Source organism: Tamandua tetradactyla, chromosome 24 (assembly GCF_023851605.1).
Source record: "Tamandua tetradactyla isolate mTamTet1 chromosome 24, mTamTet1.pri, whole genome shotgun sequence".
In the NCBI taxonomy this organism is placed as follows: Eukaryota; Metazoa; Chordata; class Mammalia; order Pilosa; family Myrmecophagidae; genus Tamandua; species Tamandua tetradactyla.
The window spans coordinates 41354854-41381044 of record NC_135350.1 but is presented as its reverse complement, the minus strand read 5'-3'; the positions used below and the strand labels follow the sequence as shown (position 1 = coordinate 41381044).

At 34.5% G+C, this 26191-nt stretch overlaps 1 protein-coding gene and 1 long non-coding RNA gene across 6 annotated transcripts in view; one reads left to right on the top strand and one right to left on the bottom strand.

Annotated features, from left to right (window-relative positions):
- ARHGAP24 (Rho GTPase activating protein 24) overlaps window positions 1-26191 on the top strand; it is a 539804-nt gene that overhangs the window by 361490 nt on the left and 152123 nt on the right. The window lies entirely within an intron of this gene.
- The window catches only part of LOC143668287 (uncharacterized), a 33393-nt gene continuing 27840 nt past the window's right edge, over window positions 20639-26191 (bottom strand). The window contains exon 4 of one of the 2 annotated variants that reach the window (XR_013168371.1): window positions 20639-20713. This is a non-coding gene — a long non-coding RNA (uncharacterized LOC143668287). Of the gene's footprint in view, window positions 20714-25352; window positions 25666-26191 lie in introns of those variants that run through there. The other variant, XR_013168372.1, reaches the window with a different exon arrangement.

Below are 26191 nucleotides of genomic sequence, written 5' to 3'. Positions count from 1 at the left end.
ACAATCTGTGTACACAAGGACAATGCTACTTTGTGGATTTGTGAAGGTATGTGGGAACAAAGAGTGTGTAACTCACTTTGAGTACAATGGAAATCAAGAATGTGTTCTTTGGTAAACAGATTGGGCTTAATCCCAAACTAGTTTTCCATGTTAGCTGCTCAACTGAAACTGTAAAATATATAAGAGTTACATCATATTGGGTTTGCATACCTATCCAGGAGTTTTATCTTCATGAAACACATATCCTAGGAAAGGGAAATTGATGGAATTTGATTGTGTATAAATAGGATGAGAAAAAGTTTAAAAAGCAGTTAAATTTAGAAATGAGGGGAAAGATAATGTACTAAATTAGGAATAATTATAATGGACTATGGTAAAGTATTTCAACTGCTCTAATTTTTATGTCTAATGAAAGAATGATAGCATACTTAAGGAAAACTCAGAGTCAACAGAAATGAAAATACAGCAAAAATTCTTAATAAAACAACTTGTCAACTTGTGGGATACACTACTTTGTCTTAATTCAGTTAAATTCTGTTGCTGAGGAAAATAATATAAAAATATAAATGTATATTAAGATGTTTTTTAAATGTTGTCTCTAGTTGGATAGGCTGAAAACTGATACAAAGTTAAATAATTATATTAAAATGCAATGGATGGTGGCTCAGTGGCAAAAATTCTCACCTGCTGAGCTGGAGACCCAGGTTTGATTCCCGGAGCCTGCCCATGCCAAGAAAAAAAAAAATGCAGTGGCTATTATATATAAAATATTCTAATACTAACAATATCCAGCATCAAAATCATTTTTCCTACTTTTGAATGAAATCAGTTTAGAAAGAATATAGTAATGCTCTAAATGGAAATGTCACCTGTTCTACATAGATATGGACTACTAAGTTCCTTGTACCCCCTCTCCACCGTTTCTTGCTTTCAGACTCTGCATATGAACACTGTAGAGTGACAAGCAGAAAACACCTGACTTTACCATTATCATTCTTTGTATGCAAATTAAGAACTAACTGCAATAGTTTCATTCGACAGATGTGAACTTGAGGTGTTCTCAGGATGAATGATTGGCCTTCCCAAATTAGAACCTGTGCTCCATTGACTCGTCTGCTGTTAGGATCTAAAGTTTGGCTACTTCTTCAAAAGGATTTACTGTGACTTTATAACCATGACTGAAGCAGTGTGATGGAGGGCCTCTCATATCAGTATTTTATAACTATGAGAATATTCAAATCTCTGTGATGCTTATAGTCCAACAGTTTCAGATGTGTGTGACCTGGTGTAACCAGCATCACCTTCCACACACACAAAAGACCAGAAACTTGAGCACCTATTTGATGAACCACAATCAGTGGAAACAGCCAAGAGTAGTCCTGATAGTATCTGTGTTTATTTTCTGCAGATAACTAGCTCACTGCAATATGCAAAGAGGTTTAAAAGGTTTAGAGATTATAGATACTGACCTCAAAGCACATGCCAGTCTGTTTAGAGACATTTCCTTCTATGTGATTAAGCTCTCCTAATTAAGGGAAAAGATTAGCCTTTATTTATATATTCGATAAAGTATCTCTAATTTCCTAAAAAGCTTGAACAACTTATTTGTTCTCTCTTTTCCTCTTCATTCTTTTGGCTCTACACTTTTATTCTAGAGTTGAAATTTACTATTAAGGCTGAACCTTCTTTCCTTTCATCTACCCTCAGTCTTGTTGCCTTGGACCAGAAAACAATTATGATTTATCTACTGGGAAAGGGGAAAGATACAACTCCCCTGAGAGCAAGGGATCACTGTTCACTGTTTGAACAGGAGAATGGGGTGCTTGGTGGGAAAGAATGGGACAAATGACCACCAGGTAGGCTCCATGGCAGGGTGCGCTTTGTCTACTATTTCTGCCACTCAGCCATCCTTATCCATCTAGTATGTAGCTGGGCTTGGAAACCTATATCCACAATTGTTAACGCATCCTGACATGGTTAAACTTTCATAGAGACTTTTGGTAAACTGAGATAGATATGATTTGCAGTGTTTGGGTTTAGCCAAAAGTGCTGTAAGTCATTTTTTTGTGTCTCCTGACCTTAGCCACTAAGATCAGGAGACACAACAACCTCTGTTCTGCCAACAACCTCTTCCCACACTAGTATAGATTCATATCAAGTAATGAGTACAACTTGAAAGTATCATGTCTTGATTCTGTAAAGCAGGCCTAAGTTTTTTGGGGAGAAGAAAATATGGCAGGTAGGGTGTGCGATATAACTGTTACTCTAGTAGATATCCCTCTAAGGTTGCAAAGTGTCCTAATAGTTCATGGGTTTCTTAGTGAACCCATGTGCTGCAACGTCTTTGTAGCTGGAGTAGGTGGAGATGGAAGCAGGTAATTCTCCACTGGAGACGAGAACTGTAAACATTTTCTGCAAGGTTGGTCAAAATGTCTTCCTCATGTAGCTTGGGTCCAGTGTCTCTTCTAAGGAAATGGAATGAGTAGACCATGGCTGCTAGAAGCTGGGCCCAGATAATGACTGCCTGCCGCCCCTGGTCACCACGGAAGTCACTCACCAAACTAACTCACCAAATATATATATTTTACAACCAACAAAATTCCTGGTTTTTAAACTTTTAAATTATATATCCTAGAACAGACTTCAAACATAATCTCAGCATCTACCCAGCACACTTCTGGTTCCTATCCCCCACCACACACACCAATAAGCCAAGCAGTGAATTTAAAAACTACTGATATCGAATTACACTCAATGCTTTTTAGCAGTTAATGAATTCCCACCAATATATAATTCAAATTATACCTTCAAGACAATATAATTACAACTTCCAAATATTTCTACTGACCAAGGAGGCATCAATGAGAAATTATTTGTTTCCTATTATATATGTATATAGGACCAAAAGGGAATTTCTAAGAATTCTATTCCAACTTGTTGAAATTAGTAAGAAGGAACTTTTCATGCTTTCTGTGGCTGGAATATTTTAAGATCAGCATGTTGTGAATATTTTGATGATAAAATGCAAAACAAACTGGAGGTTGTCCCGCCTGTAACACTTATTCTCTTGCAGAATGGAGTTTCAGTTGACTTTAACTCTTATCAGAACATGCCAATGTGTTAAGAGAGATTAGCTATAAAGAAGTGTCTCCTTTTCTTTTTATGTTTATGTAAGAACTAGCAAGGCAAACCAGTCCTAGATTCTACTTGTGTCCTTTTGCCCAGCGTGGTGCTTACCTGGTTAGTTCATTATGGACAACAGTCTCTTGACATCAAATTTATCCCACCGATTCAGGTACCCCACTTAGCAAACTCCACAAAGACATTTTGTTTCTTTTTTTTTAATTCAATACTTTACAACAACAACAGCAAAATAATTGAAAAATGTTATTGTCTTTAGAAAAAGTAATGGGTGCATTTTACTTGTACTGTGCAGCTCTATGTTATTTGATTAAGACTTTAACAATAGGTGCTTCCATATCAAGGTTCTGGTAAAATCCTTAATCAACCTGGAATTCATAATTTGGTGGAATCATCTCCTCACATCTACTAGTACTCAGTAAATAACTGTGAAATGAACACATGAATGAAAAGACGAACTAAACTTATTGTCAGAATTCCCTACTGAGTCCCTATGAACCTTCGACATTGAGGTTTCCAAATTGATTTTCAAAATAAAGAAATTCAGAAGAATAAAATATGCTGATTATTTTACTCAAACAAAAGTGAATCTCCTGTCACTTAAATGCATCCATGACCAGCTATGTTCTTATAAGCAAACATAAAATGTGGCAAGGGACATGCATAAATTGAGCAGCAATTCACTCTTCTACTGAGCTTGCAAAACCATCATTCACAGTATTCACAGTTAAATAGGAAAATTAATTTGTAAAGTTAGAACAAATTAACATCTGTTGAAAAATACCCCATAATCAAGGAAGGATACACCAAAGAAAATTTTTTTTCAACTTTTCCTTTTCATTTTTTAAATAATTAAGAAAGGAGAACATTTTTAAATAATTAAGAAAGGAGAATTATTTTGTTACAATGGAAACACAATTTTTTAACCCCCTTTTATTTTCTCCATTGCAGTTCATTGGAATTTGCCAGAAGAGTTATTGCCTCATAAATATGGAGCTTCCAAAACAGTGGGATAAAGGGTGGGCCACTGTGGCTCAGTGGCAGAGTTCTCACCTGCCATGCCGTAGACCTGGGTTTGATTCCCAGTGTCTGCCCATGCAAAAACAAACTAGCAAACAACAACAACAATAAAAAAAACAGTGGGGTAAGGATGAATGATTCAGCAAGAGATATTGGTACAAGTAGGAAACCATTTGGGAAAAGTAGGAAGGTCTATCCCTTCCACCAAGATATATTCCAGATGAACCAAAGTTTTAGGTATAAAATATGAAATTATAAGCATGTTAGAAGAAGATTTTGGTGTGCTAACTTGCATGAGATACCTGCTATACACAATATGTCACTAGGTAGACATAGGAAGGGGTGACATGCCATCTGCTGCTTGAGAGAGGCCTGGGTTTGATGGTAATCACAGCAGTTTCATAGCAGAAGGAAAGCATCAAAAGTGGTCTGGACTGATCCTTTCTCTGAACCACCTGCCCCAGGATCTCCTAAGTACTTCAGGTTCCTAACCACATGAGAAGAGGGAAAGCAAAGAAGGTATAAATTTAAAGCAAAAATTTACTAATTTATTCCAAAGCTGATATTTGTGTTTTATGCTATCTTGTTCTTTCTAACAAGAGTTAGCAAGAAAATGTAAACTAATTTTTAGGCCTTAACTTCCCTGACTCTTAAGTCTGAAACTTGATTCAGGCATCACTGTCTCTGGCATCTGCAGGTTTCTGATTTATGATTTCAGTGGGTGTGACAATGGCAGGTGACACAGCCAGATGTACGGTGGCTCTTCTGAGTTATCAGACTGGACTGACCCAGTTCCCACAGCCACCAAGAAGTGTTCTTTAGGTGGGGGGCTTTTGCTTTAGGGTCAGTGCATTATTTCTCCTTTTTCACCTCCTATTCCTCTAACAAATTTCTTTATCTTGGAATTCCTCCCCTCCCACAGCTTCCTATACTGTCTTACACCATCCTCTGACCTGGATAAAAGAAACACATCATTCATGCTAGGTCTCTCAGATGGGCAGGCTGTTTGGACAATGTGCAGTGTTCCCAGAAAAAGATTAAGGCAAATCTACAGAACTTCAAAAGCCTGCAGACACTGAAAAATCACAGAGGACTTCCTAGTTATATTTGGAATTTCTGCTTTGTGGATTGTATTAGCTAAGCAAGCCAAGAAGTTTTTAAAGCATTTTTTTTGGGGGGGCGGGGGTATTTTTAATAGAAATTGGAAAGGTATAGCCAGTTTCCTAAAACAGTTGTGGTGAATTTAGTCAAGGCTCTGAGAAAGAAAGCGAAATGTGTCTGCTAAAATTTAAGACTAGGGCTTTAAAACCTCCCTGTCAGTCACAGGGAGGTAATTGTTAACCATCAGGAATATTTTATGCTAGGGTCAGCTGGACTTGGATTGAAATCCTTGTCAGATGTGTGACCTTGGGAGAGTTATTTAACCTTTTAAGCCCCAATTTTCTCATCTATAATATTAGCATAAATCACATTTCTGAGGGCAAAATAAAAATATACATGTGGATTTATCTGAAGTTGAATACATGGTCAATAAACTAAGTGGTTGAAAGGAATATAGATTGTGAATGGTAATATTTTGGCAAATAGTATAACCATGATTTTGTGGAGGAGTGAGTCTTTTCTAGAATAGATGGAAGGACAAAGTTGAGGAAACTTAGAAAGCATGAGCAAAATACCTGCGAGATAAGGAGGAGGTAAATCTTGCTATCAAAGAATGGAAATCCAATTATCATTGTATGCAACCTCCCTCCATGGGGCCTAAAACAATATATTACTTATTTTTACATAGCTGGAGCTTATTTATGTTTGATGAATGAGTAGATAAAGGAAAGAATGTGACAGCAAACAGTAAGGGTAGAGGGAACTGTAAGAATAAATTTAAAAAAAAAAAGCCTCTTAAAAACATCCCAAAAAGTCCTATCTGAAATATACTGCATTGGTCAGATTTATCTATATGTTTCTATCTATCTATCTATCTATCTATCTATCTATCTATCTATCTATCTATCTATCTATCTATCCCTCTGTCTGTCTGTCTGTCTGTCTACCTATCTATCATCATCTATCATTTATCCATATATCTATAATTTCACCTCCCTTTAGTAGATAATGCAGTAACAAACCAAGAACAGGTCTGTTGATTATATAATCTATTCTTTACCACACTCCATAAAGTGGAGGAGACAGTAAGAAACCAGAATTCACTGAACACATGAACGAATGACACATCTGTCAAATCAGAAAGAGAGCTGTGAAGTCAGCATAGTTCTGGCAAAAGTTAAAGGGTAGAATTAGGGCTCAAAATAGAAAGGCCATTAATCTTAAATAAATGACAAGATGGAATGAGTGCCTTTATGTAAGAGACTTTTGATGCTTGGTGAAGGACAAAACTTTATTGTCCCTTACTTTGCAGGATGTCTGATTTCCCCATGGCTTGCCCATCTCTTGTGAAAACCCAAACACCCTGGATTTTTCCAAACAGGTTCTACTCCCAGTTTGGAGCCACTAAAAGTATGAAAAAATAAATTGAACCATTTAGAAGTGGTGCAATGCTCAAGTATAGAATCAAGAACTTCCCATCCTTGACTTTCAGGATCTCAAAAGCATGCTCTTTTCTCTTCCCAAGTGAAAGCAAAGGTTTATGATACCTTGTAAGATGAGAAATGTATTTGAACCATTCTTGGTGAGAGGCTGATTTGAAGGGACCCATCACTTAGTTCACGACTAAGATTAGCTTTCCCCATTCATTCCTTCTCCCTTTCATATGTGTAATATGAGTTTACCTTTGTATTCATTGCAAATTTAATAACTCATAATATTTAAAAATAAACTTTGTTTCATTGTAGAAAAATGAGTTTGAAATGAAAGGCAATTGCTGGAGCTTCTAATAAAGTGAAATGAGTGACAAGATCAGATTAAATGATGATACCTAGCCAAGAGCAGTTTGGGATAAATTATGGAATTAAAATTTGGTGGTATTGGCCATCTGTAATGAAATGAGCCTACCAAATGTGCTACCAAACAAAACAACAATTAAAAAGTGATTCATGAAATTTTTCAATGCCTGTATAAGTTATTTTAGTCCTATGCTATAGAAGTTTTATGGGGCCCACTGCAAGTTTTTAGTTATACTTCCATTTATGAAAGAAATTATGTGCTATGGTTGTATTTGAGAGTTTAGAGATACACAAAAATTTCAGGATGTTTTCCCTTGAGAGTGCCGAGTCAAATTTATAGACTCCAAAGGGGAGCTGACAGCAGACACCATGAACAGGAGCATGAACCTGTTTCATCTGCCTCAGAAATATTTTATACTAGGGTCAACTGGACCTGGAGGTCCTACACCTGCAAGGACAGTAGGATTAACCCAGTCTTTAGTTTGAGGCAAACGTGGGGTAAATGGCTACCACGTTGTATTACTTTTTCTCTTATGGGGTGGTGCCCTCACATTTCCTCACATTGTACTAATTTCAGTGGTACACCTAAACTTTCTTGGTATACCAGAGAATAGGAAAAAGAAGTGTTGTCAGGGAAACATCCTTGGCATGTTAGCTCTGGAAAGGTGATAATACTGAAAGATTCCAGAATAATGCAGAGTAGGATGGCAACTTTCCTTCTTTCTGCTCAAGTTTGGTCAGTAGATCAGCAGCACAAATATCTCAGAGCTTAGGAAGGCAGAATCTCAAGCCCCATTCAGACCCACTGAATCAGAACCTACATATTTTTTACCAAGTTCTCCCCAGGTGTTTTGTTTGTACATTGAAGTTTTGGAAGATTGTTCTAGTTCCCAGTTAAAAGCTCCAATCTCAAATGCCCATAAAGGGAACAAAAAGTAACAGTATTTATGTGCAGGGACCTTATAGATATGTGCATATACAAGTATCCAAGTATGGGCCACTATTCTAGTACAACTATGACACATATTTATAAAGCAAGATAGATCTTTTTGATTAGAGAAGTTGTAGATTTACAGAAAAATCACGTGTAAGATACAGAGTTCCCATAACCACCCTATTTATTAACACTTTGCATTAATGTGCTTCATTTGTTACAATTCATGAAAGAACATTTTTATAATCATCCTATTAACAATCCATCATTTACAATAGAGCTCACTGTTTATGTTGGATAGTCCTGTGTTTGTTTGTTTTACATTTTTATTCCAATACTTTATATATCAATATTGACCTTTGAAGGAAGTTTTAGTTGCGTTTCAGTGATCATTTTTTCACCTCTGGTAGATTATTCCTCTGTAGTAGGCTCAGATCGTCTTATCTAGAGTTATCTCGAATCATTTTTTTCCTACACTTGAATTGCTTGCATAAATTGCTTCTTTTCTGTCAAACTTGTCTACAATTGAAGTCGACCCAGCTAGCTGAGTCATACATTTTAATTCTAAATAAGGTTCCTAGAAAAAAAAAAAAATTCCCCAGTAATAGGGGAAAGGCATTTGAGTTTATAGCTTCATTTCTAAGTGATTAAAAACATGTGGTGACCTCTTGCTTCTCTTAATTCTGCCTTTCCTTTCCCATGGTCTTTATGCTTTCCTAAAAATGTAATTCAGCACAAATTTGCAGTTATATAGTCTGTGTCACATGAAGACAAGTGGAAACAGAAAAATTTAAAATAAAAAAGGCAGAATTAAACTTGTCCCAGAGTTAGCCTGAGCAACTGCTCATGATGGCATGGCAACAAATGCAGCTTCCCTAGAGGAACTTATGGGGTTGAGGAGCTAACATGACATTTGATTGTCCATGGAATTAAAATATGTCAGAAGAAATCTCCTCCTCTAAAATCCAGGATATCAACAATTAAGCAATATTATGAGCTTTGTTTTTACTGATCTGTTAGTTTTATTCATATTTTAAGTAATAAAAGCATAGTTGTACTAGCACCATCATTGAATTGTCTTGATTATACTTTTTGTTAGCATTTATTATTGGGTTTGAGTATCTAGATTGTGTAGCATGTTACTATATGCCAGCCCTTCTCCTAAGTAATTATTTACTTAAGCACTTTTAATTCTCACTTTTAAATGGTAAAATATCCTCAAGAAACTGAGGCAGAGAGAAGTTAGAAGTTGCAGTGCCAACTATGGCAGAGTCAGAATTCAAATCTGATTGCAGAGCTTTTATGCATAATCACTGTGGGATACTGTCTCTCAAGAGAAAAAAATTAATCATACTTAATATATCTTTAAAAGGCCAAAATATTCTTCAGAGACCCAGGTTTGATTCCCGGTACCTGCCCATGTAAAAAAAAAAAAGAAGCCAAAATAACTACGTTAAAATGTGTTTTTCAAAATCTCTTTTATTGCACAGATTACTAGATGTGTGCCCCTCACTTTTTTTCTGGTCCTGTGTCCTTCTGCAAGTGATACACTTACAGGTCATTTTCATTCATATACAAACCAAACGATATGCTTTCCACACTCTCCCTCACCCATGAACCCTGTGCTCTCCCATTCAGCTTTGTCAAGCACCTATTCTCTTCTTTCCTCATGTGGAGAACCGACCTTGGATATTTTTTGCTCTTCCTCTCCTTGGTTCTGCCTACTGCTGAATAGAGCGTTTTACCTTTATTTGTTGATGTACTGTTCTTTATCCAGTTCTCACAAAAATCAGAAGTGCATTGCCATTACCTGAGCAATGCTTATGGCACTTTCATGACCAACTCATCATCTTAGAAAGCATCTTGTAAATGTCTGATACCTGCTTAATTCCAGAGGGAAGGAGAAAAAACAATTACAATAAACTAAAAATGGCAGCTACTACCATTGCTTCTGGAAATTGTAATGAAACAGACTTGCCTTAATATAATAATTGCACAGAATAATCCTAAGCATTAAAAATTAGTAGTTCATAAACATTTATTGCTCAATGTATTTCTAGCTTCAACATACCTTTCCCAAAGAGAAAAGTGTATATTTTGATTAAAATTTAGATATCAAAGGATAAAGACTTTCTAGTCTTCCATATTCTTACCTTTTATCAGTATTATTTATTCCAATATAAATCCCTAATAACAGTGTTTTATGTTCACGTTTATAACTTTATGTCTTTATAACTACAGATAAAGCATTAATTCTGCATTTTTCTGGTCATAATTTCAACATTTTTTGAGAATAAAATAAAGCATATTTCATTCTGTTGACCAAGCGGATGCAACATAAGTGCTTTAAACTGGAGTTAATTTAGAAGCTTCTAAGTGCCACTTTCAAGAAACTCAGTGGCCTGTATTTGGTTGTAGAGCACTAAACAAAATAAACAAATGTGCAAAATAATTAAAAAAAAATAAACACTTCTACAATCAACTCAAACTCTGATAAAATAAAAGATTACTAAGAGAAAACTAGTGCCAAGTTCACAATTACCGAAGGGACATATAAGGAATCATTTTTCCTGAACTACATTTTAATCCTTCCTTTAAACAGTCAATTTGTATAAATAAAAGCTATGAGGAGATAAGCTTCTAAGTAGACATTGAGCTCAGTAACCACACATGGATTGAAAGACCCCTGTGTACATGTCACTGGAGTTGACTTTGGAAAGAAATCAGTTTCAAGGCTGCCCCTCCTGCCTTACCGGTTATCAGAGGTAATGTCTCCTCCCACATTATTTCTTTCACGTTATTTGTTTCTCACTTCTAGCTGCTGTGGAGTCAAAATTTTGAATGTTTTGAAGGTTTGGCCCTGATGGCTTTTAGCTTTTCTTAAAAGCTCCTGAAGGAAATACGAATGGTTAAAAAACACAGAAAAAGAGGCTCAACTTCACTAGCTATTAGGGAAATGCAAATCAAATCCACAATGAGATATTTCACACCTATTAGAATGGCCACTGTTAAACAAAGGGAAACTGCAAGTGTTGGAGAGGACTTAGAGACTGGGAACACTTATTCACTGCTGATGAGAATACATAATGGTGCAGCTGCTGTGGAAGATGGTTTGGTGGTTCCTCAGGAAGGTACGTATGAAATTAGCATATTATCCGACAATCCTGCTACTGGGTATATACACAGAAGAACTGAAAGCAGGGACCCAAAGAGATATTTACACACTGATGTTCATAGTGTCATTATTCAAAATTGCCAAAAGATGGAAGCAACTGTGTCCATCAAACAATGGATAAACAAAAAGTAATATATATATGATGTCATATTTTTCGGAAGTAAGAAGGAATGAAATCCTGAGGCATACGACAACATGGATGAACCTTGAGGAAGTTATATTGCGTGAAATAAGTCAGACACCAAAGGACAAATTTGCATGATCTCACTAATATGAACTAATTATAATTAAATTCATAGAGATAAAAAACTAGAATATAGATTACCACGAGATAGAATGAGGGTAGTGAATGGGAAGCAGATGCTTAATGTGTGCAGAGTTTTTAACAAGGTTGAATTTAAGTGTTTGGAAATGGATAGAGGTGATGGTAGCACATTATGGTGAGTATAATTAACAGCATTGAATTATGCATGCAATTGTGGTTAAAAGGGGAAGTTTAGAGTCATGTGTGTCACTAGAAGGAAAGCTAGAGGTTATAATATGGGATTGTCTAACACAGTGAACACAGTGGTGGGCGATGACTGAGATTAATAGTACAAATATTTAAATATCTTTTCATGAACTAGAACAAATGCACATCACTATTACCAGGAGTTAATAATAGATGGTATATGGGGAAAATGCACTTATTATAAACTATGGAATACAGTTAGCAGTGATATTTTACTGTTCTTTCATCAACAGTAACAAATGGACCACACCAGTGCTAGGAGTCAATAACACAGGGAGTAAGGGGTATGGGATATTTCGGAGTTTTTTGTACTGGAATAATGAAATGCCCTAAAATCTATTGTGATGATGAGTGCACAACTATATGATGATAGTGTGAGCCACTGATTATATATTTTGAATGGGTTGTATGGTATGTGACTATATCTCAATAAGCTGCAAACAAAAACACAAAGAGAGAGCAGTTAAAGAGACTATGACAATGAAATGTAATGCTTGATCCGGATGGGATCTCACAAGGGAGGAGAAACGGCTCTAAGGAAAATTATTGAGATATGTGAAAAAACTGGAATATGGAATGTAAGCTTTATACCAGTGTTAAATTTCATGAACATGATTAGTACACTGGTGTGATTACATAAAGTAATATCCTTATTTATAGGAAATGTACATGGTGCTATTAAGTATTCGAGAGGCATGATGTATGCAAGCTATACTCATCATCAGAAAATGGATAAATAGGCAGATATTTAAATGGATGTATAGATAGATGGAATAATATAACAAGTTAGCAAAATATTCAAATTGGGCAATCTGAGTATCTGGGGAAGGGGTTGAGGGTACATTGGCGTTCTCTCTATGGGGTTTGTGTTATTTTTGTAACTGTTCTATGAATTTGAAAGTATTTCAAAACAAAATTTTAAAAAGCTCATAAAGTATGAATTTTTCAGTAATAAAGACACATGGGCCAAGATTATTTAAATATACCATCTATAAATCAGAATCAAATATTTCTTTTCTTTCATATTCTGACATATCCTATTGGCAATTAGCCCTAAATTGTCTTAAAGTCATCATGTCATTGATTAAAAGGAGATTATCTATGTTACAAAATCCATGGATGAAGGATACAAGCAGATGGAAAAGATAAATCAATTAATTCAATTAAACAATGGCTATCAATTTAAACATGAAACAGCTGATCATTTGACTTTAGCCTCTTGGGTTTGGTCACTTAAATGTTACAAATGCCATTTAAATGGTGACATTTAAGTAGCTATCTTCATACCTGACACAGAAACCATGGAGACTTTGTTTGCTATTTGTTTTGTTTACCTCAGCTCCATTTTAAAACTACCTTTTGTCTTCAGTGGGATCCAGAATTATTGTTCAGTGGGATAGTTTCATTCAGTAACTCTATCTGTGTATGTTCAATAGAGTACAGCCACTAAAGTTTTACTGTATATTGTGATGAAAAACACCTACATAAAACTGTGATTACAGAGTTAGGAACAGAACCAGGAATAATGGAGGCATCTACTCATTCATTTGATTATCTATACATTTTAATATTTTTTAGCTAATACTGTGTGGTTTAAGACAAGATAAAAGAGGTGCATTCTCCCACAATTGATCTTCCCAGTGGTTGGTCAAAAAGAGACAAAGTACGCTTAAGTTTTGGCAACTTCTGAAGCTTTACTTCTGAAAAGAGTTAAAATGAGTCCTATAAGAAAGTTTCTAAGAGAGACAGTGAATTCTTTGCTATTTTTTTCCAAGTATGGAAAGACTCACTAAACTGAATAGGACCATGCCATATCATGGCACAGTTTTTATTTCCATTACTTTTTCTGAGTTGCTTTTCTACATTTATATTTTGTTTACTTATTGGACACACTTTAATCTCATAATATTAGGTGAGAAAACTTAAATTCACTATTATAATTCAAGTTTAGAATTTAGAAAAATGAGATAGTGATTGAAAGTAGTATGAAATGCATTAGGAGTAGCTTTCTTCTTTATTTATAAAATATTTCTAAAAATATTTTCTAATAGTAAGGGGAATAAATGATTTTGCAATACTTATCTTTTCACCAGTGAACTCAATATTCCAGAATACATCTTTTCAGTTCATATAGCATTATATTTCTGTGGTAGAATGCATTGCAAAACTTTCAATTGTAATTAGTTTCATGGATAGCTTTAAGACAACTGATATTTAGTAATATGGATAATAATCTATTATAAATTTTCAGCAGTTTTCATTTTAAGTCTCTGTGGAAATAACTATACATGCTCTTCAACATCGATATAAATTTAATTAAAATTCAGCAGACTTACCTACCTTTCAATGCAAATTTTTGCTATATCAAATGATGTTATTTACTTAAAATGGTAGATATTTAAAACTGAAATCAACTATTGTGGTCAGTGTTTTAAGCAGATATGGTACATTAAACAATTTTCTATTTCTACAAAAGGAGAGGATGCTATAATTTTCTTAGAAAATGATTTCTTATAATTCTGTATTTTTCAGACAAATATTTAAGGGAGGAGGTAGTTGTGAAGGAGGAGCCCCCTTTTTTAGGTTTTTTTGATACCAATAATTTGGGACTTGTATGTGATTGAGATAATAAAAATAATCTCATTGCACATTTATTTACCCAAACACAACTCTTTAAAGTAGGTGATAATATCGTTTCCATTTTAGAATTAAGGAAACAACTAAAGACCTAAAAAAGATGTAATTACAACCTCAGCTATCAAATACTAAAGACTGGGTACAACAAATTTGGCCTCAAGACTAAAGAGGTCTCTAGCCCTTAAATTCTTGCTTCATCAAAAGTCCACACTTCAATTCTACAGACTGCTATCAAGCACCCAGCTGGTGTCTAGGCCCTGTAAAATACTGCTGAACAAAATGCATTCTCCAAATGTGGTTGTTGTTGTTGGTGGTTTTTTTTTTTTTTTTCTTTTTTGCATGGGCAGGCACCAGGAATCAAACCCAGGTCTCCAGCATGGCAGGTGAGAATTCTGCCACTGAGCCACCGAATGTATTTTATAAGCTGGTACACTTAGGTGAGACAAGAGGGCATCATCCTCACCATTTCAACCAGATAAAATTGACTTTTAGCTGCTTTACGTATTGGATAACTTCTAAGTCTGATTTCAGTTGAAGAAATGATTCTATTAGAAATAACAGAAAGAAGTCTGCTATATATATGCCATATATATATATAAACCAGGAACTCTTTAATTAATACTTACTATTATCTTGTGAGATAAATAACATTCCTCTTTATAGATGAGGGAACTGAAGGGTTAAATGACTTACCCAAGGTCTCAGATACTAAAGAATGGAGCAGGAATTGGAACCCAGAAAGTCTGGCTCCAGAGTCTGAGCTCTTAAATACTATAATATGCAGCTTCTGGATAGTAACTAACAAATGACAACCCAACAAATGCAGTTCTTACTATGTACTGGGTGCTGTTCTAAACATATACACACAAGTCTGCTTATGTAGCCCTTCTTCACAGCTAAGAAAGACCAGAAAGAGCAGGAATATACCTCTAAAACATTTGAATATTTTAGATATAATAGAAAATGTACTTTCTATTGAATGTGTATCCTGCATGACTGTACTTGACTAATATGAAAGGAGATGTATACGTACCCATTGAGAGGTAATTTCAGGATTTCTGTTTTGAAATAAATGCATAATTAGTATTATCAGGTGTTTAATGATGAGTTCTATCTCCACACTGATAGTTTAGAGGTATAGAAAGTAGATGCGCATTAAAAGCCTGCATTCATCACATATGTGTATCGAACTCTTTTACTTCTATGAATTTAGAGTGTAGGATCTGGAATTGGGAGATCTGGATTCAAATTCTGACTTTTTCTCTTCCTACCCAGTGATGCTAGCCAGTTACTTGACCTGTGTTGTTGTTGTTGTTTAACTGCCTCATCCTCAGGTTGGAAGAAATATTATTGTATACATCATATGGCTATGTTGAGCATTAAGCAATGTAAAATGTTTTGCTGTTGCTATTATGAGGCAATAAATGAAGTCCTCCAGGTCCATGATATGTATAAAAATGTTTAAAACTGCGTTTTGCCTCAATCTAGTCTCATATAATGAGGAGCAATGGAGAAAAACAAGTCAACTATTCCATGGCCATGAATTCAATCCATTGGGAGAACTGGCGGAGCACATTAAGAATACATCAGCTGTGGCAAAAATAAGTCAACATTGTTTGTAGAAGGCCTGTGATGTCTGAATTACCAGCTGTCTGGAAAAAGGAGAACATAGCTTCCTTTTTTTTGTTCAATGCAATCTGCTAGCCAGCTGGCATCAGGGAAAGGGGAAGGGAAGTCATGTTCGTTGAGCGTCTATTTTGTGCCAAGTGCATTGTTTTTGTGTAGGTTGTTTCATAGGCTCCTCCATACTTGATGGTAGGATGCTATCAATACTTCTGAGTTCCAGAAGGAAAACTGAGGTTAAGAGAAGTGAAATAACTTGGTCAAGAACCCATAGTTAGTAAATATGATCTGACTCCAAGATCAGCCAGGTCATACTGTTGACTACTCTTGACAATGTCAAATGTACTTACTATGGACTAGTTGGAGTTAGCAGGAAAAAATGGAAATTTCATATTAAGAAATATCAAATTCCCTGTGAAGATAGTTAAAATTTCCCTAATCAACGAACTTTTTTTATAAATGGCATCTAGTGTCTTTGTGTCCCCCAACAATGATTTACTCAAAAGTGTCTTGTGTCATTTATTTCTATTTTTGTGCTCTACCTTTATAACTTTTTGCATTTTTTTCTTCTTATTACTGAGGTAATAATGGAAAGGGCAATTATGGAAGCAAATAATATTATGTAATTAAGTGAAAGTAAATATTTGAAAAAGATTTAAGTCCATAGGGTTAGAAGTAGACTAGACTATTTTTCTGTAAGTATCTATAAGAACTGAGCTCATGGAAGGTAATAAGTATGTTGTTCTGGATAGAATATACAAGTTACTCTTAGAATTTTTATGACTGCCATTAATTTTTAACAGATTACATTGAGGGCACAATAATATCTTAAATGTAGGTTTAAATGTAGGCTGCCATTAAAATACCAAGATCATTAGGCAGATAGTTCTTAGATCGACTCTGTGTCTAATAACATGATAATAGATTAAAAATGAAGATTGAACCGTGAGTCAGGAGACCTGCATGTAGTTAGACATCTTCTGGTAATCTCTGAGTTTTAGAAGCCTCTTGGTTTCTTGGTAACTTATTTTCTTCACCTAAAAACAGGGTGGACTAAATTATATTATATGTATTGGAACAGTCTGACTATTTTGTGAATCCAATTTAAATTTGAGAGAATAGTACTAGGTACTTTGATGGAGAGAGTAATATTATAATATTATAGTGATTTTAATTAATATCACTGGCTTATCTTGAAAAGGATAATGAAGTAATAAATCAATAAGCTATTTATCTGCAGCTACTCTTGTTGCATTCTAGATCCATATATATTAAGACCTATTATTAATGTGGTTATTTATAAGATGTTATCAATGATGCTATAGAAGTAAGAAACACATTTTCTCTTTGCTAAACTGTTCTCAGGATTTGAAGAAATCAGAAGTGATTCCATGAGTCTGAGTCATTCCATTATTTGATATGTAGTTTGTACCAGGAGAACAAAAAGCTTCAAAATATTAACTCCAACATTTGCTTTTCTCTTGTTTGGAAAAGAAAGGACAACAGCAGGAACAGCAGTGATAACTCCAACATTTGCTTTTCTCTTGTTTGGAAAAGAAAGGACAACAGCAGGAACAGCAGTGATAATAGTATAACAACAAATTGTTTTGTGCTTATAGTATATAGGGCATTATTCCAAATGCTTTCTGTATGCAAACTCTATAATCAGTATGACAGCCCAGGAGTTGTGCTATATTATTCCCCATGATAAAAGATAAGGAAAGATTAAGCAGCTGGGAAGTAGCAGAGCTAGTATTCAAACTCAAGATGCAAGTAACAGGAGATGTAAAGGGGGCTCACGATAGGAAAATTTGATAACTCATTCAGAATTTTGAACTTTAAGCTTTTGACTCATCCATTGCAGTTAGGAAGGCAGGTTGTGGTTTTTAATCATTGAATAATGTTCACTTTCTTCAACTAATAAGATAATCCAGTATAAACCAAAGAATGCAAATAATGCTTGACCACTAATTCCAACTGATAAAATTAATCTGAATTTAGAGATTGGTATGTAAGAAAAATGGGAAAAGAAATTTAAAGTTTTTATAAATAAACTTTAGATTCTAAAGTAAATTCTCACAAATATAAATTTGCATATATTCATGGGCAGATATTTTATGGAGAATTTGTTCATTCAAAACTAAACTTTTCTCATGAACTAAAATTTTTGTGCGGTGTTCATTAATTTTGGAAGGAAAGTTAGTTTAACATCCTTTACTCTGTAGAATTAATAGTGAGACATTATAGCTAATTGGCATGGATTAAGGTGTTATTAGAGAAAAAATATTCAACTCTTCTTAGAATGAAATGTTGTTTTCAGGATAAAAATTGTTCTACATTGATTTGTGTTCTAAGAGTGAAAATAAGTTCTGTATGTGTGTGCAAGTGCATGTGTTTGTACAAGTGTGTGTGCACAGTGGAGCAGGGGTTGTGTGTGTACTGATACCAGTTTTATAAAAAGAGCCAAACAGTCCACTTTTATTAGGGTGACAGCTATATTGAACCTAGCACATTAAGGTGTGCTACGGAGATGGGGGTGGGTAATTTGTGTAAAAATAGATGGAGTTGGTCTATTATAGATTTGGTCTTCAAATCACTTCATTTATACTTAAGGCGTATTGTTTTAACAGCACTTCATATCTAAAAAATGTCTAAGTACATGGTTGTATGAAGTTGAGAGGACTGCAATAAGAAAGTAAAAGCTACTTCAAATTATATTTTACCATGGGGAAATACAATTTTGTCAAAATAAAGGGTGCACTAAAATATCTGAGAAAGCCATTTATTTACAGAAAAATAAAAATTAGTAATATGTTGGGAATTTAAGTCATCGACCACATAATAAAATATTTTAAAACCATTGGCTATATGATTTTATTTCCTTTCACAATATATTATAGATATTGACATTGATGAGGAATGTGCATTGAAGTATATTTTATTACAGCTGACGTATAAAATTTTATCACTGGGCCATTTTTTCAGTAAATATAGAATAATTGAATGGAACGTATTATGCAAAGAGCCCTAAAATAAAATAACTGCAAACCTAAACATGGATTTTTTTAAAATTTTGATTGCTCCTGCAAATGTACAAATGGATCCTAATTGTTTCGTTTCCTCATGTAAAGAAATTAATAAATAAATGAGATAGCAACTGCTCCTCCCTGAATAGATTATTCAGCAAGTCTTTATTGAAGTTGCTGTTAGTAGTAGTATTAGTAAAATTTATACAAAATTATGTAGTAGAAAAATGTTATATAATAGATTTAGGAATTTTGAAGGAAGAGAACTTAATGGGCAAAGATTGGCAGAAGATGCTGGGGAGATACAGACTTTCCATAGAATCTTTTAGCAGAGGCTTGGTCTGGGACTGGACTCCTCACTATTGCATCTTCAGCACACAGCCCCGTACCCAGCACAGTAATACAGTGTAATTGGTTTAATGCATGAAGAAAACTTCTTCCCTAAAATTACGAAATGTTAGTTTAAGCTGCTTTTTAATGGTGTTTTAAGACTAGGAAATTGAATCAAAATATCTTAACCTTTGTCCTTTTTTCTATTCCGTAGTTGTTATCAGCAGTTCATGCTCAAATGCATGCACACATATCATAAACATCATTTTTTTAATAACCGAGAAGTTAATCCTATAAAGGAGTAGATCATAGGATATTTTTACACTTTTCCAAAATACTGATTTTAATGTGTCCCAGAAAAATCACAATGACTGTTATACTTTCTGTTTTAGACAATTTTCTTGGCTGTTGATGTCTAGATATTTTTTACAGTATAATGAGATATTTGGTGTACTTTATAATTCTGAGTTTTGTTATTCAAATTTGGGCCCAAATGCGAGTATGTGGAAATGATGGTAACTACGTAAATCTTTGGGGAGAAGGGAGTGTTACAGAAATATATATCGGGGGTATCAGAGGTTGGGAATTGGATGGGGGTTAGCGGAACTAATGACCAGTTTAATCCTCTCAAATGTCCAATTGCATGGCAACAATTTGTCTAATGTATCATTGACTAAAAAATGTTGGCAAATGCAAGTCTGGTATCAGTTTTACCTGTATTGTTTTATACTTTATAGTATTTAGCATTCCCAACTTTCACCTTACCATGTGAGAAACATTTGTGTTACTATGGACAATATATTTTTTCCTTTATTTCTGGGCATTAAAGGGAGCACTTTTCAGACATTTTCAGAGAAATTTTTTATTTTAAATTGAAACCATTATTTCATTCAACCTCTACAACTACTCTATTACACACACAAATGTTCTGTTACGTCGTTTACTTAAAGTTATGTCTTTTACTTAAAGTTGCTATTGCCCTCATTTTGGGGCCAACATTAATTAAGCAGCTTGCTCAAAGTCTTGTAACTAGTAAGTGACAGAGCCCCATTCTCATTCGAATATGTCTTACTCCCAAACTATAGATACATTAATAGTGTATATATGTGCACATATTTAAATACAACATGTGTATTTTCTTCCCTGGAATTTTTCTTAGTATTTTATACTTCCGTTCCTTTGCAGTGACAGGGTTGCAGACACATAAAACACAGCAGTGTTCCAATCAGCACCCAGTCACTCTAGGAGAAGTAATCATGCAAATGTCTATGCTAAATAAGTAACAAATTCTGAATCATTCAATGGAAGCACCCAATAATGTTAAAAGTTTTATTAAAAATTAAATAGGACCCTGCGCCTGTGGCTCAGTGGCAGAATTGTCTCTTGCTGTGCTGGAGACCTGGGTTTGATTCCCGGAGCCTGCTCATGCCAAAAAAAAAAAAAAAAAAAAAAATTAAGCAAATGATAGTTTTCATTGGTAAGTATTTGGAGAATTAGGATAGGACTAATTTTCTTCTAAATAATAAATATTTCAAAGCCATTAGAGAATCTATTGAAAGCTTATTTAACTATCAAGATGATACAAAGATTTATTGGTGAATAAGCTTTTTAAAGTAAAAGATATGAGCTTTTGATCTTTGTATTATCGTTTCATTTTTATCCAATTGCTACTCACTGACACTGGTAGAAGGCACAAAAAAAAGAAAAATAGTCTCCTTCCCACAAATACCTGCATGTAAGGGATTGAGAAGCCAAGAATTTCACAACCATACATCAGGATTTTGATTAATGAAACTTTTTGTTAAGAGGGACTCCTTTAATATTTTACCTAGACTGCTGCTGTAAAATTTCAGACCATGCAACATAAAGCACCTACTATCCATCATTAGGATTAGGGAAGTGCTTTTCTGAAGTCAACATTTGTATTTCTATTGGAATAACTATAAAATGATCAATTAACTTCCATGTAATGATAATGGGCTCATTTTCAGACATTGCAATGTGATTATAAACAAACTTTCAATCAACACTGTTATCTTGGATAAAGGTACTTTGTCAGAATTCCAATACTGCTTTCATCACCATGCCAGGGGATTCTAAGAAATTGATTTGGGTCTTTTAATTAAGAAAGATAATAAGAAACAGAGTCAGAAAAGTTTGATTTCTGAAATATAGTTAAGTAGTATGTTATCCTTCAGTTATGGAAACACCATTAGAACTAGCCATTATTTATATTCCAGAAAAGGTATCAAAGGAAGACCTACAATGATTTAACCACCAGTCGATAGTTCATCTCTGGCAAAAGGCTAGAAAATAATTCATCCAAAACAATCTTAGGTTTGTACATTCTTATCCAGAAATCTCGGGTGCCAACTGTTGTAGAAACAAAGGAAGAGAACTTTCTGAGCACATAGCTTTATGGATTATGTTGATAAATTCTGGATAGCAGATTTCTTCTAAATATTTCTGTAGTGCATGTAAAACATTCTAATGAGTAAATTTATATAATAATATAATAATTCAGAATCTAGATTTTCCTCTCAACTTGAACTGGCAATGAATAAGGGTTAAGGTATCACCTGATTTTTTAACCCCTAGGAAAATTACTTGATTCCTGCTTTCATCCATTTCACAAATATTTGTTGATATGTGTTATATGACAAGAACTTTTCTGGACACTGAGAATGTAACAGGGAATTAAACAGCCAAAATTATTGCACTCAATGATATTACATTAGAGATAAAGAAGACATATGCTAATAATGTATGTATAAATACTGCTCAATTTAGAAACATAAACTATGCCAGGCAGTAAGGGCCATAAAAAAGATGCAATTACAGCACAGTAAAGGGAAATAGAAAAGAATGGATGGAGCACGGCACTACATTATATAGAATGGTCAAGCAGACCTCTCTGAGGAGGTAAATATTGAGCCAAGTCCTAAGGAAGCCAGCTGTGTGAAAAGCTTTCCAGGTAGAGAAACAGAAAACGTGAAGGATCCGACGTGGGAGTATATGGATCCTTCACTGCTCGAGGGACTTCAAAGGGACCAGTTTGACAGGAAAGAGTGAGTAAGAGAAAGAGTAGGGGGGATGGGTGAGAACAAAGGTTAGGTTTCACTAATAATCCTCACTGCCTAAACATTTGATCATCTGTTTGTCCACAGCATTAGCGATTAGGGGTCAGGATCTGGTGGTATGTGGAAGGTAACGCTGCCAAAGAGATAGACAATCACTTGTCCCACATCTTGCCCATTTAGCAGTGTAATGAGTACAAATGCTGCAAGAGAATTATGTTCATTTTTCAAATGAAGACATTTTACATACACCTGAGTCCAGGGGTGTGTTACGCAAGATTACACACCTAGTAAATTTAGAGATGATAGTTTAAATTGTGTTCTATAATGTTATTCCCCATTATATGCACTATTTCTAGAGTAAAGCCAATTTCCAAGGTCCATTTCGGTACCAAAAATCATAAGCCTAGGGGTTAGCAAAATCAATGTCTACCAATTGTAAATTTGTTCATGTGAGATATAAAATAGCCAAATTATGTATTCACATAGTTTTTATATCATTACAGAAACCCTATCCATATTAATAAAAATCTCAAAGGCAATATATAATAATCAGCATTTTCAATATGTGACTGGTAGCATTTTGAACTTACGGAACTGAAGAATTAAAAAATTAATTTCCCTGGACAGAGCACTGAAATATAAGCAGTGTTTAGGCTCAAGAGCTTTTTAAGATAATGACTTTGGTATACTGTTCATCACTGTAAATTCACAGAAAGAAAGTGGTAAGGGGCAAATTTCTAGGAGAAGAAAATGGGTCAGTTGTTTCTGTGAAAATTGTTCCTTCTTCCCTTTTTCCTACTTTCCCTGGTCCCATCCTTTCCAAACTTATCTATAAATTTAAGTTATTGGAACATGTTATTTCTAAATCTCTAAGTCTCCTTCAAAATTCCCCTTCTTGCTCCTTTCGTTTCTTCGCTTTTCATTAGCCTGAGAAGCCCAGAAGCCTCAGTTTAGTGACTGCTCCTTACATCAGGGCTAAAGTGGAACTGTTGCTCATTCTGAGCCAGCGAGTGAGCTCAGACATCTTGTATGCTCTTGATCCCTGGAATGCTGCCACTGGGAATGGTATTTTCAGGGATGACTTCAGAATATGGGAAATGGATACTTAACCATGCTCGTCATTATTTCCAACATCTTTCAGGCTGCATTTCCAAGAGCATTGGGGAAAAAAAAAAAAAAAGACAAAAACCTTTGCAGCCTTATAGACTCAAGTTGTCTTAAGAACTAGGTAGTATTTATAGAAAACTTATACGTTTCAAAGTCCTGATTTTAGATCCCCTTTATGCTAACTTTCTTTTTTGTTCTTATGAAGTCAGTACGTGATTGGCCATGTGTCATCTAGTTTTGTGCGACCTGTTGTCAAGCCTTCTATCCTTGGTCTTGAAGCCTGCAAATAACTAACATTGATGGAGTGTTTCCCATTTTGCATTATCTCATTTAATAGTCACAGCAATCCTGAGAGTTGGCTGGTATCACACGTTTTACAAATGAGTTTAAGTTACTTGCCCATGATTGTCAGGCAATATTTGTGTGCGCATGTGCATATTTGAGAAAGTGAGAGATCCAGATAAAAGACAAAGTTCTTTCTGTCTCTAAGTTCAGGGTTTCCTCCCTTAAACCACATAAAACCCACATCTGAAATGTTGAAACCAAACAGAACTGGGATACATGGGAAAAAATAGACAATGAGAATGACCAAATATAGGACCAGTATGTCCAAGCTTAATATCACAGAGAGTCTAATGGTTTATCTATTAAGAATCTGAGACTTCCACTATGTTTAAATTCAATTTAGACAATCAAGATGTTGAGAAGTTCCTGATTCCCTTAAACCAGCTTCAGAGTTGACCACTAGATATGACATACAGTCCATAATTTAAAATCAAAATTTAATACCATTGATCACATTTTGTGCTACTATGAATAAAGCTGCTATGAATTTTCATGTACAGCTCATTTCTGTGGATTTCTGTTTACTTTTCTCTTGATAAAATTACCTAGGACTGAAATAGTTGAAAAATTTGTTTCATGCATGTTTAACTTTATGAGAAACTGGCTAACTGCTTTCCAAATTATTTGTACCATTTTATATTCCTACCAGGAGTGTATGAGAGTTCCAGGTGCTTGTAGCAGTTGATAATGTCAGTCTTTTAAAATGTTAGCTATTTTAATGGATGCATAGTGCTACTGCCTGGTGGATTTAATTTGTATTTCTCTGATGATTGATAATATTGAGTATCTATTTATGTACTTATTGGCCATTCATATATCATCTTTTGTCAAGTATCTATTCAAATACTTTGTCCATTTATTTTGAGGTTTTTTTTTTTGCATGAGCAGGCACTAGGAATTGAATACGGGTCTCTGGCATATTTTAAGAGGTTTATCTTCTTACTATTGAGTTATAAGAATTCTCTATATATACTGGGTAGAAACCATTGCCAGATATATGTATGTATTGTGACTTTCTTCTTCCAATGTAAGGCTTGCCTTCTTGTTTATTTAACTGTGTCTTTCCTAGAATAAAATACTAATTTTTGATGTGGTCTAACTGTCAATATATCTGTGTATTAGATGAGATTAAAATTCACTAAAATTGAAAGTTAGTGCCATTTACTAGAAAAAAAATGTGTCACTACAGAATTATTTCATTTGGAGAAAAATGTATAGATCTGCAGAGATTTAAGTCTGAGAGAACATGCACTAAATTACAGTTAAAACGGTGATGAAAATCTGATTTTTCTTTAGTTTTGATTTTCAACACTTTCTTGTTTTCTCCAATGAACATGCTTCTGTAATAATGTAAAAGCTGTTCCTTTAAAACAAATTATGCAAATAAGAAGTTAAAGGACTGTTCTCATTCTTCCCTTTTAATCCTACCCTTAGTGGTAAATTCTAGTAGCATTTGTAACTATTCATACACACATAACGAAAAAAATATCATTTACTCTACGTTTTTTCTGCTATTCACTTTTTTTTTTTCACTGAATATGTCATAGACATCTCAAGGTTGTAGATAAACCAAAATTCATTAATTATTTCTCCTTTAAAGGATACAGCAGTTGTTTCCGTTTTTGTTTTTTATATCATAAGCAACGGCTCAAGAAGTATTTTTAAATGTATACGCTGGATAATTCAACATTCAACAAGTGTTTATTGAACATTGATGCCTGGCTCTGTTCAAACATGGAGGATGAAGGAAGGAGCAAAACAGCCTCTGCTCTTCAGGAACCTAACAGTACAGAGTAGTGAGCAAAGCTACTGGCGAGAAACCTCCTTGATGTTTCAAGACTGTAAGGAAGGCAGAATAAAAGTGCTGTCATTAACATTTATTTACCTTTTACCAACTACAAGAGTAAAAAAAAAAAAAGCTTTTCCTGAATACGAATGTAAATGAAAAATGTAGTATATGAAATTATTAGTATAAGAGTGTCTGAATAGTCTGCTCTCAGAAAACAGGAATGCCTATATTCTATTGCTTATGGTTACTTTCTGAATAAGAAAATATCAGTTATAAATTCAAATTAATCATTGAGATACATTATTTTATTATATATATAATTTCAATTCCCAGAGCCTACCCATGCCAAGAAAAAAAAAAAGGAAAATATTATATACATATTGGTTGCCCAGGATCCTTTGTCTCTCCTTTATAATTCTTTGATTTCCTGCTCAGAAATGATCTCTGTACAGTGTTGGTGGTAGGAAAATTATAAGCTTATGCCTTCTCTTAAGGAAGTCACAGATCCTCACTCCCTCAGCTGAAAAAAGACAGAGCATACCTAGGCATGCTGCTTTATGTTGATCAATTGGGTGT